We start from the raw sequence: 11,440 nt of genomic DNA, 5'->3' as shown, positions 1-11,440 counted from the left end.
GTTGGTGGTGGGGTGGGGGGGGGAGGGGACTGTCACAGACTCAGAGGCCTTTGGGGGTGTGTTGGACGGCCTGGTAGAAGATAAGTGGGCAGTGGATTATTATGGTCAGTCTTGCAGATTAAAAAGAGGTGACAGGGGCACCTGGGTGGCTCAGTCAGTCAGGCATCTGACTCTTGGTTTCAGCTCAGGTCACTATCTTGTGGTTTCGTGATTTGAGCTCAGCATTGGGCTCTGTGCTGATAGCATGGAGCTTGCTTGGGATTCTCTGTCTCCCTCTCTCTTTGCCCTTCCCCTACTTGCACTGTGTCTGTCTCTCTCAAAATAAAGAAATTTAAAAAAAAGGTGACAGGCTGGGAAACTGGGGGTTGCAGGTCGTGCCCCAGGGGGCCCACTGCAAGTCAGCGTCTTTGTTGCCACATGAAGTGGAGTCCTAGAAAAATCCAGATTAAAAAAGTTTTTTTTTAATGTTTATCTATTTTTGAGAGAGAGAGAGACAGTGTGAGTCGGCGAGAGGCAGACACAGAATGCAAATCAGGCTCCAGGCTCTGAGCTGTCAGCACAGAGCCTCATGTGGGGCTCGAACTCACGAACTGTGAGATCATGACTTGAGCCGAAGTTGGATGCTTAACTGACTGAGCTACCCAGGCGCCCCCAAAAATCCAAATTTTTAAATGCGATGTCTCTTAATTTTGAAGTGTTTTGGCAACAGATTCAAGTAAAAGTCATGTTCTCCTGGCCTATAAGTGGGAGGCTAGGCGAGTGAATGCCAGAGGCCACCAGGGGACATGCACACACCATGGGGTCAGATTAGGTGGGGGCTGGTCACCATCCAGATGGTCAGATACCGGGATCGCCACAGAAATGGACATGACATGCAGAGTGGGTAGAGCAGATGCCAAAAGTTGGCATCCAGGAGGCGTTGGTGACAAAGGCCAAGTTCTTTGCCCACCCAGAAAGCCTTCTGTTCCTTGTCTCCTTCCCTCCCCCATGCCTTCAGGGGCTGCTCACTGCTCCCCATAGCATAAACCCGAATTTTCCGGTCTGCATCCGAGGGCTTCCATTGGCTCTGCTGTGACAGTGCCCCCACTTCAGTGGGTGACCTCAGTTTACCCGTCCCCTTGCTCCCTCTGGACTTCCCCGGCTGCCGCCTGAGTCTGCTGGGGCTTCTGAGACCTGCGCATGGTTTCTTCCCTCCTGGCTTAACTCCTGCTGTTCCCGCTTCCTGGAATGCTAGTCCCCCCAGTTTACGGGAATCCTACTCTCCATTCATCCTTTGAAATCCGCTGCCCTGCTCAGTCTGTAAATTTGGTTTCCATAGCATTTTCCCTCCCTCTGTCTCTACCATGGGGTCTGAGTCCGGTTGTTCAGAAGTCTGCCTTCTGTGGTAGATGACGATAAAGTAATGGTGGGATGGTTCCCAGCTTACTCATCGCTGGGTCCCCTCAGTGTGTGGCTCAGGGTGGTAGTCAACAGAGGTTATTGAATTTAGACTGTTATGTTGGGGTCTGCAGAACTGATCTTCAACAGAGAGCTGCTCAAGGTCTATGATGCGCAGGGGGTGATGGGAGCAGGTAAGGCTGGATCTGAGTCCTCTTCAGCCTAAGGCGATACCCATGCCATACCTCTGACTTGAGAGGCCGCGTCCTGCGTGTCTTCTTCATGTGGTGGTAAGCCCGTGTGGACCTGACTTGAATACTGGGATTTTAGGTCTGTCCTTGATACCCACGAGAAGCTGAACAAAACAGATCCAAGCCATCCTTCCCCCCACCAGGATGGCCTTTGCTTTCTCCTGCTCACCATGGCAGCCATCTTGGTGTCCTTGGAGGTGGTGAGGAGGTGGGAGGAGCCTAGGGGCTGTGAGCCCGTGGAAGGCTGGAGGAGGCCGTGTGTCATAGGGACAGCCCTGGTTCTGGAGTGTGGAGAAGTGGATTCTAGTGCCAGGTCCGCTGTCTCCAGCTGGGTGACTTTGAGCAAGACTCAGAACCTCGGAGTTTACTTCCTCACCTGGTTTAAGCAGTTGCTAAGGTCCTTTGGGCCCTGACATCCCATGACCCAGGATCTGTTGGGTCAGGTGGCTTTATCATAGGTTCACAAACCCTTGTGTTATTCCACATCTTTGTGGACTTCAGCACAGGGGCTGCTGGCCCTCAAGGGGACACTGTGGCATTGTCAGATTTTCTACTTTTTCTTTAGAGAGTGCTCAGGGTACAGGCAGTGAGTGGGAATGAGAGGGGCTCCCCAGGTGAAAAAACACACTAAGTTGATAGTATTCACTGTTGCACTTGGCTCGTGTATTAGAAAGCAAAGGTCTCTGCTACTACGGAGTTATATACTCTCTCACCTTTTTTTGAAACCCAAGATCTTCTTTTCTTTTTAAATTAAAAAAATTTTTTCATGTTATTTTTGAGAAAGGGAGAGAGAGAGAGAGAAAGAGCATGAGCAATGGAGGGACAGAGAGAGAAGAAGACACAAATTGGAAGCAGGCTCCAGGCTCTGAACTTGTAAGCACAGAACCCGATGGGGGGCCCGAACTCACAAACCACGAGATCATGACCTGAGCCAAAGCCAGATGCATAACTGACTGAGGCACCCAGGTGCGCCTCTTTTTGGTTTATCTTACCATTTGTGCTTTCAATAGGGGCATGGCACCAGGAAACGTTTCTCTTACTTACTGTGGCAAAGTGGGTGTGAGGATGGGTGGGGTGCTGGGAGTGCCCCCTCAACCCATGCCATCACCTCCCCTGGTGGCCAGCCTAAGCACGTGGCCACATCACCAGTTCTTCATGACACACTAGAGATCGGGGCTTTTAATGGGAAATTTATTAATTGCCGAAGTTGGCTTAGATTTGTTTCCAAGCATCGTATGGGGCAACCAAACTCATTCAGTTCTGTAGTCCAGAAGCTACTGGAGAGGGAAATTAAAACTGCAAGTTAGGAAGTGAACCTAAAGCAAGAGAGAGCATTTTACTTATTTATTTAGAAAAAGATTTTATTTACTTTTTAAGTAATCTCTGTACCCAACATGGGGCTCGAACTCACAACCCTGAGATCAAGAGTCACATGCTCTATTGGCTGAGCCAGCCAGGTGCCCCAAGAAAGAACATTTTAAATTGTGGATGATGGGGCGCCTGGGTGGCTTAGTCGGTTGAGCGTCCGACTTTCGCTTAGGTCATGATCTCGCGGTTCGTGGGTTTGGGCCCCGCGTCGGGCTCTGTGCTGACTGCCAGCTCAGAGCCTGGAGCCTATTTCAGAGTCTGTGTCTCCTTCTCTCTCTGACCCTCCCCTGCTCACGCTGTCTCTCTCTCTCTCTCCTAGAAATAAATAAAAATAAAAAAAAATAAATTGTGGATGAATGGTTTCTTTTATAACATGCTCTAGTGCTGTATAACATGGGCTTGTCCCTGTGTGGTATGGTGGCTTTGGGCACAGCATCGGCGGTGGGCTTGCTGTGTGGGGGCCATCTGCTGAGAGAGGGGGTGCTGCAGGAAGTGCAGGGGACACAGCCTGCCTCATTCAGCACCCCTAACCGTGCCTTGCTGGTGTGAACTTGTCTTCTTGGGTCAGGTGAGCCTCACACCTGTGTGTCTTTCTTAGACCTTGTGACCTCACACATATTGGTCCAATGACCTCTCCCTTTATAGAGCCATGAAAAATAACATTATTATTTTTAAAGAATTTAATTTTTTAATGTTTATTTATTTCTAAGAGAGAGAGAGAGCAAGCAAGCAGGGGAGGATCAGAGAGCGGGGGGACAGAGGGTCTGAAGCAGGCTCTGTGCTGATAGCAGAGAGCCTGACACAGGGCTTGAACTCGCGAACCGCGAGATTGTGATCTGAGTTGAAGCTGGACGCTTAACTGACTGAACCACCTAGGCTGCCCTATTATTTTTTAAATGGAAGAAAATTGAGAAATATTGCATGTACATAGTTATGTAAAATTTAGGTTCTATAGGACGATATGAAGAGGGGACATTACTCTTTGCTCTTTCTTCCCCTTCCACTTATTTTTACAAGAAGAATGTCTAACTAGTTTTGACCTCAGACAAGTCCCCTAACTGCTCCAAACACAAGTTTCCTCTATGTTGAGGGATAATAGTAAAACTTAGCTCATGTTATTATTTCTTTAGCGTAGATTAAATGAGGTCATATAAATCCCCCAAATCGTATGCACATGTTAGAGGTGTTCATAGAACTTTCTTTTCTCTTTTGTGTGTTCAGGATTTCTTTGGCAATCCCCTTTGTAATTATTGCACAGCTTGTGCAATACATATTTGAGGAACATACATATTTATCTGCATAAAGGGAAATAATACAAATATTAAAGGAAATAATACAAATATTCAAGTTTTCATCTTGAAGTCCCATTCTGTCCTTCTTCTTTCTATGTGGGAGCCTGAAACTGCTTTCTGCACCCTCTCGTCCCCTGGACCCATGAAGACCTCTGATGAATGCCTCATGTTAAGACTAGGGGAAATTTCTCTCTTAATTAGGAAGGAAATAGAATCTTGATTGTATGTGCTTTGGAGCCAGTGATGGAGATGATAGTGTAAGAAGTTCTGGACATTCAAATGTAAAACAGATTAATTTGTAGGAATGTTGGATTTTTATCTGGACAGATGTTTTGCTTTTTATGGAGCGGGTTAGGAGTAAAGATGGTGGCAGGGCTTTGTTGGTGTGTTACTTTTGCTTTGGACTTATGTTAGGATTAGCTCTTGCTGTATATAACAATGACAACGGAAAACCTCTTAGAGGAACAGTAATTTAACAGAGGCTAAAGTGATATAAAGGATAATTTCTCTTTCGCATGAAAGTAAGTTGGAGGTAGCAGTCTGGGGCTGTGAGAGCTCCCAAGCTGAGACCCAGGCTCCCATCTCCCTGCACAGGCTTCTGCCAGTGCTTCACGGTGCAGAGTGGCTCCTGGAATCCAGTTTTCATGTCTGAGCTGTATGCTGGCAGAAGGAAGAAGGGCACTGTCCAAAATGGAGGTCCTTCTCTGTGGGATCAGCTCTCTCTAAGCTCTTCTCTGGAAGTTCCGTGGAACATGCCTGCTTATGTCTCCCTGCTTGTAACTTAGTCTCATGCATATACCTAGCTGCAAGGGAGGCTGAGAAACATAGCCTTTTAGTCCTGGGTGCAATATATAAAATAGAAATACTTTACTAAGGACAAAGAGGAGATGGGGGGTTGTGGATGTGGGTAGCGCCCACTGTTTTAAAGGACTTGAACAGATTGTAGACATTTGTAAACTGACTTCCTCCCTACTCCCCGGCTTGCCTCTGACCAAAAGAACCATCTGATCCTCTGCACAGTGACCCCTGCCTGTTGGAGTCTTGGTGTGCAGACTTCTGGCTGCTTGCTCTTTTTATAGATGGTAGAAAGAGGATGCGGGGAGCCTGAAAAAGTGTGTGTGGGGGTGCTGAATGTAAACTATCACAGGAGCATTTGAGATGTAGAATGAGTTCGGACCCTGGCATCAGGAGACCTGGGTCAACTCTGGTCCTCCTCTGGGACTCTGTCATCTCTTACGTCTCTGAGCTTTGCAGACAGTGAGATGGGGAGAAACACCACCACAGGACTGCCCACATGGAGCCAGTAGAAGTCCCTGGTGGACTCTAAAGCGTGATGCAGATGATTCATACTCAGCAGGCATGTGGGAAGCACTGATACTGTGGAAGGAAGATCTAAAAGATGGAGATCTCTTTCTATGGGATTACATCGCTGGGTACCATCCTTGGATTGAAAGGCCCATGAGGACAGATCTGAGTCTGGCTTAACATGCTTGTTGGGTGGGGTCAGATTCTGGCTCCGCTCCTTCTAACTCTGTGTGCAGACTTGGCCTGGACAGGATGTGGGATTGGAAATACACACTTGATCTTTCTTTCTTTCTTTCTTTCTTTCTTTCTTTCTTTCTTTCTTTCTTTCTTTCTTCTTCTTCTTCTTCTTCTTCTTCTTCTTTTTTTAATTATTTTAATGTTTTACTTATTTCTGAGAAAGAGAGAGACAGCATGAGCAGGGGAGGGTCAGAAAGAGAGGGAGACACAGAAACCGAAGCATGCTCCAGGCTCTGAGCTAGCTGCCAGCATAGAGCCTGACACGGGGCTCGAACCCACGGACCGCGAGATCATGACCTGAGCTGAAGTCGGACGCTTAACCGCCTGGGCCACCCAGGGGTCCCATCACTCGATCTTTCTTGTTGGCGTCCTGGTGCCTCTCATACGATGGTTATCTTGCCATGGTGAGTATGGTTCCAGGGATTAAAGATACACAGTTTGTGTATAGTGGGGTTCCTGAAGACAAGCCCATTGCTTCTCCTGTTCATGCTGAGCTCAAGGGGACGGAATGTTCTTCACTGTGTTGTCACACTTTAAGAGTTATACTAATGCCTGAGCCTGACCCCTACCTGTCCCCAGCCCAATGTTAGAGGCAGCATCCCTGTGACTGTGTCATAGGATTGTCATAAGCCTGAGTGTCCAGCTCAAGTGCCTGGTGCTGGGCCAGCCTCAGTAAGTGACTGCTGTCACTGCTGTGGCCAGCTGGCCAGATCAGGCTAGGTGGCAGAGGGTGACTCAGTCCCCAGAAAATTCCTCCTCTATGTTCCCCCAGGGCTAGTTCCTTTTTCTGTGAAATTCTCATCCCTCAGCTCCAAACTTACATGTGCCACCAGTTTCAAAACATTATGAAAAAAAACATAGTCGGGGGGGAAGAGGGGAAGGGAGAAAAAAAGAAGCTGAGATGACTGATCTAGCTAAGCAGCCTCAGAGACTCCTTGGCTTGGCTTCAAGTGCTTTTTAAAACTTCCTTTTAAGTTAGGTCCCCGATGTGATTTTGTTTTTGACCTTCTCTTTGACTACCTTGGCCTCTGGCTAATTAAACCAGTTAACTGATCGTTCAATACTTACTCTTTGCCAAACACTATTTATGTGCAGAGGATGTTGATAAAACCCAAACAGACCAAATCCCCATCTCATGGAGCTTATTTATAATGAGAAGACAGGTAGACCTCAGGGCTATGAAGAGAGATGAAATAGGATAAGTGTGTGAAATAGGATAAATAGTGTGATGGGGGCAGGTGCTGTTTTTACATATGGTGGTCAGGGACTGGATGGGAGATCACCATCATGTTGGATCCACGGTACTGGCCAGGTGGTGTGTGTACCCAGTCTTAGTACATGTTCCAGGCATATAATACCTGCCTACCTCGTTGGCCTTGGATTTACATCTGGGCAGCATGACCAAGGACCAGCCACTGAGCTGCTCCAAACCTTGTGTGGAAATCTCTCAGAATGCCGAATAGAGGTTGGGAAGAAGATCGTCACGTGTGGGTCTGTATGTGAGATCTGCCCTTGGTAGCTATGTGGTGGGTGGTCTCGCTGATGGTGGCCCAGTTGTGGTTGGTCAGCAGATACAGAGCATTCGACCTATACCAGCCAGCTGAGCGTTCAACAAATGCTTCACTTACTAAAGGGCTCATCTCCAAGGCCAGTTGGGGCATGTGTGAAGCAGAGACTTGGGACGATTTCTCAGTTTGAGCTCCAAGGTGATGACAGTGTTGACAGTGGCTGAGTGGAGCCCTTCTCGCGTGGTCAGAAAGCAACTATAAACTTGGCCCCAAGTTTACTTTCCCTTTCCTTCAGCCCATCGTGTCTGGTGCTAGGCATTGGCTTGGACCTTCCCGTTGGCCTTCCCCTCGGCCTTCCCCTCAAGATGGCATGTGAGAGGGATGTGCTCTGTTGGGAAGAACTTGGCTGTACAGGCAAAGACTTGCGCTAGAAAAAGAACAAGAGGTCATTCATTTGGTGCTTCCCATTCACCGGGGCCCTCCTTTTTTTCTATTTTCTTTGAAGGAAACCTTTAAGAAACAAAGATTCCCAGACCTTCCTTAGAATTTAGACCCCAACTTCACATCATAGGATTGTTTTTCTTGGGTTTCAATGAAGGGCTTATATAACATAGTGGATATGAAAGCATAATATAGATATTAGTAACCATTGCTGTTATTGCATTAAAGGACACTTCTGGTTCTTGAGATCCCTATTGATTCATTTTATTTTTAAACTTTAAAAAAGTGTTTATTTATTTTGAGAAAGAGAGAGAGAGTGTGCGCGAGCGAGAGAGTGCGAGCAGGGGAGGGGCAGAGAAAGAGAAGTCTGAGCAGGCTTCTCATTGCCAGTGCAGAGCCTGACACGGGGCTTGATCTCATGAACTGTGAGATCATGACCTGAGCCAAAATCAAGAGTCGGACGCTGAACTGACTGAGCCACTCAGGCACCCCATTCTTCTTATTTTTATGTAACAAATCATTAGAGTAATGCTTGGTACGTATATGTGTGTGTGTACACATACACGCACACACACACACTGTGGAAATGCTTTTTATATACTAACTCATTTAATCCTCGTAGCAGCTCTAGAAGGTAGGTACTATTATTTCACCCATTTTACAGGTAAGGAGATAGGTATAGAGATTAAAGAAGGTCAACCAAGCAGCAGGTGGTAGAGCCAGGAATTGAATCCTGGGAGCCTGGCCCCAGGGTCTAGGCTCTTACATATTATACCCCAAGGCCTATTGGTTTTCCCACAAACCTTTACTGAAGAATAATGATGATGGCCTTGCCAACAAATGTTGCTCGTTATATGTTGTGCACCGTGTCCTGTATTTCAGATGACGAGTGAAAATCCTCATCCTAGCCTGAGGAGGAAACAAAGGCTCTGAGCGTTTGAGTAACTGTTCAGAGTCTAAGGACTGGAGCCAAGAGGCAAAGCCTGGTCTGCCTGGCTTCCGAATTCTGCTGTGTTCTCAGCACAGCGGCCTTCCTGCAAGGCTGTAACATTCCCCTTCCCTGGTGACTCATGGTACCTGGTTACCTTCTTTCACACTCACTTTGTGGCCCGTGGCACTGGGTGGGCCACAGGACGGGATAGTGGTCTGTGTTTCTCCAGGCCTGAAACCAAGGCCACAGGAGCCATTCCAGGCAGGCTTGCAGTCAGAGCTTGGATTTGAAAGCTGTTAATCCAACTGGGCCCCTCCACATCCCTTACTCCATTTTATTAAGCCCAGGGTATTCCCAGAGCACCCAGATCTGCTTTTCCTGTGCGAGGAGATTAGGCCAATGTACACACACGGTCGTGCGCAAGCATCCAGTTTCTGGTCAGCGTCAGGGTGAGCAGTTTCTAGTGAAGTGCTTGGGCCTGGCGAGCCCTTGGGAAGGGTGGGGACCATCTGTGCTGTCCTGTAAAGGAAATTGTGGTTTCTTTCTTTCCCTTTCTTCTTCTTCTTCTTCTTCTTTTTTTTTCCTTTTTTTATGGGAAAGGGAGACTTGTGTCTCAATTGAGTCTTTGTGGCGTTGTATTACAGAGAGTCACAGAAAATGTTCTATGTAAATGACTGTGTGCCCCGATTAGAGCCTCAATAGGTGCCATTGTGTCATATTGCTATTATTGGCGATTGCAGGATACTAAATGATATTCTCATCATGCTGAAAAAGCTCAGTGTTAGCAGCGAAACTCGGGGTTAATTATACTGCTCTGAATTAGAGCATAGAATTAAGTTGTAGGGAGAGCAGGGCTCTTGCTCTCTCCCCCTCTGTCTTTTCAGGGTTGTTGCTGGGGGTTTGATCCGAGTACCGTTTAACCCATGTTCTAAATTTGTACTTACTGGCATTTTGCTCTGCGTGAGTTACTGCCCCTTTTGGCGTCGGGAAACACAGGACCAATTTATAGGACAGTTGGAGAGGGGAGAGATGGTCGACTTAATAGCGCATTCTTCTTAGTCAATAGCTGGGTAAAAAATAGCATGAAGATGTAAGTCTTTGGGGAGTGTGAGACTCTCTGGAGGGGCCTCTTTAATTGAGCTCTTCTGGTCTCTTCTGCCTTTGAATTATCGGGTGCTGTGATCCTGACTCACCTCTTTGAAGAAGTGACACACTGACCTACATCTCGGCTGAAACCGATAGAAGAGTCTATCTCTGCTCTGCCCCATCTTGGCGTCCCCCACACAGCCTACGAGGGAATGTGCTGAGGGCTGAGGCCGGCCCTCTCGAGTTTCATGCCATTGACTGCCCTGCCTTGTTTTAAGCTCCGAATCGTCCCCGATTGTAAACTTCCTGCATTCCTTTTGCTCATTCATCTGTCTGTAAATTTCATGTCACTCGCATAGGGTCTAAAGCCACATCCCCCCCTCCGCCCCCTTTAATGTTACATGAACTGTGACTATAATTACTATCAAAAAAATCTTCGAAAAGTTATTTTTAGTGGTGCCCCCTTAGTTTATCATATATACTTATCATTACTTATGTAATCACTTCATTGTTCAGGGATGTTTAGGTTGATAGTTGTTTGTTTGGTTTTTTTTTTGTGTGTGTGATTGTAAGTCACATTACATTGGCAGCGAGCCTAGGACTGATTCCTAGAAATGAGGTTACTGAGAATATGATGTTGAAAATAGAGACAGGATTTAAACCCAGATCTGTCTGCCTTCAGCTCCAGGGCTGTGACTTGTTCTCTTACCCGTCAGAAGCCCAGCGTTCTCTGTGAGAAACCAGGCACGTGGTGCCTTCTGGGAGCAAACGGCTTCCTGCCTGCTGGTCCAGGGTGATGTGGCTTCTTCTCTTTCTCCTTCTTCATCTTCCTCCGTTGACTTGTCAGTGGCAAACCGTTCTCTGCAGCGGCCCCGGGGAAGCCGAATCATACCACAGGGTCCTCTCCTTTACCCGGTGTGAGCACTGCACCTGCAAAAGCACCTGTTAAAAAATAGCATGCTGTTTAAAAAATTGCATTTAAAGGAGTAGATATGTTTGGTGACCATGGTGAATGCAATTCAGTCTTTCCAAATTCAGGCCTCTTGCAGGGGGCCTCATAGATCCTATTTGGAAATAAGTTAGCAGTCTCCATCGGGATGGTAACATATTTTCTATATTTGTAATATATAAAATAGCTTTAAAAAATATTTGCTTTTGGCAGAGTGCAAGCAGGGGAGGGGCAGAAAGAGGGGGACAGAGGATCTGAGGCAGGGTCTGCGCTGACGGGCTGACAGCAGCGGGCCCGATGCGGGGCTTGAACTCTCAAACCACGAGATCATGAGCTGATGTCAGACGCTCAAGCAACTGAGCCACCCAGGTTCCCCTAAAATAGACTTTCTGAAGCAGAGCCCTGATCAACAAAACAGTCTTTTCCACACTGTGCACTCTCTCAGACTGTGAAAGGGGGGAAAAGGGCCGTTTGGTTAAACAGGCTGGGAAGAGCTTCATTCCAAGGAGATTCTCCAAGCCCTTCAGACTTTTAAGGGCTCAGATCCAGGCTGTGGTCAGGAAGCCTGTTTGATTCTGTGGAAGCCGGTTTGTCCCACAGGACACCTATTGATGTCCCGTGGAATAAGCAGCTTGTGGAACGATGCTGAGCTAGAGATAAAAGTCCAGACTCCTAGCTTTTAAAAAACCTGCACC

This window comes from Crocuta crocuta, unplaced genomic scaffold (genome assembly GCF_008692635.1).
Source record: "Crocuta crocuta isolate KB4526 unplaced genomic scaffold, BGI_CrCroc_1.0 scaffold330, whole genome shotgun sequence".
NCBI lineage: Eukaryota > Metazoa > Chordata > Mammalia > Carnivora > Hyaenidae > Crocuta > Crocuta crocuta.
This window is presented reverse-complemented; position numbering follows the sequence as displayed.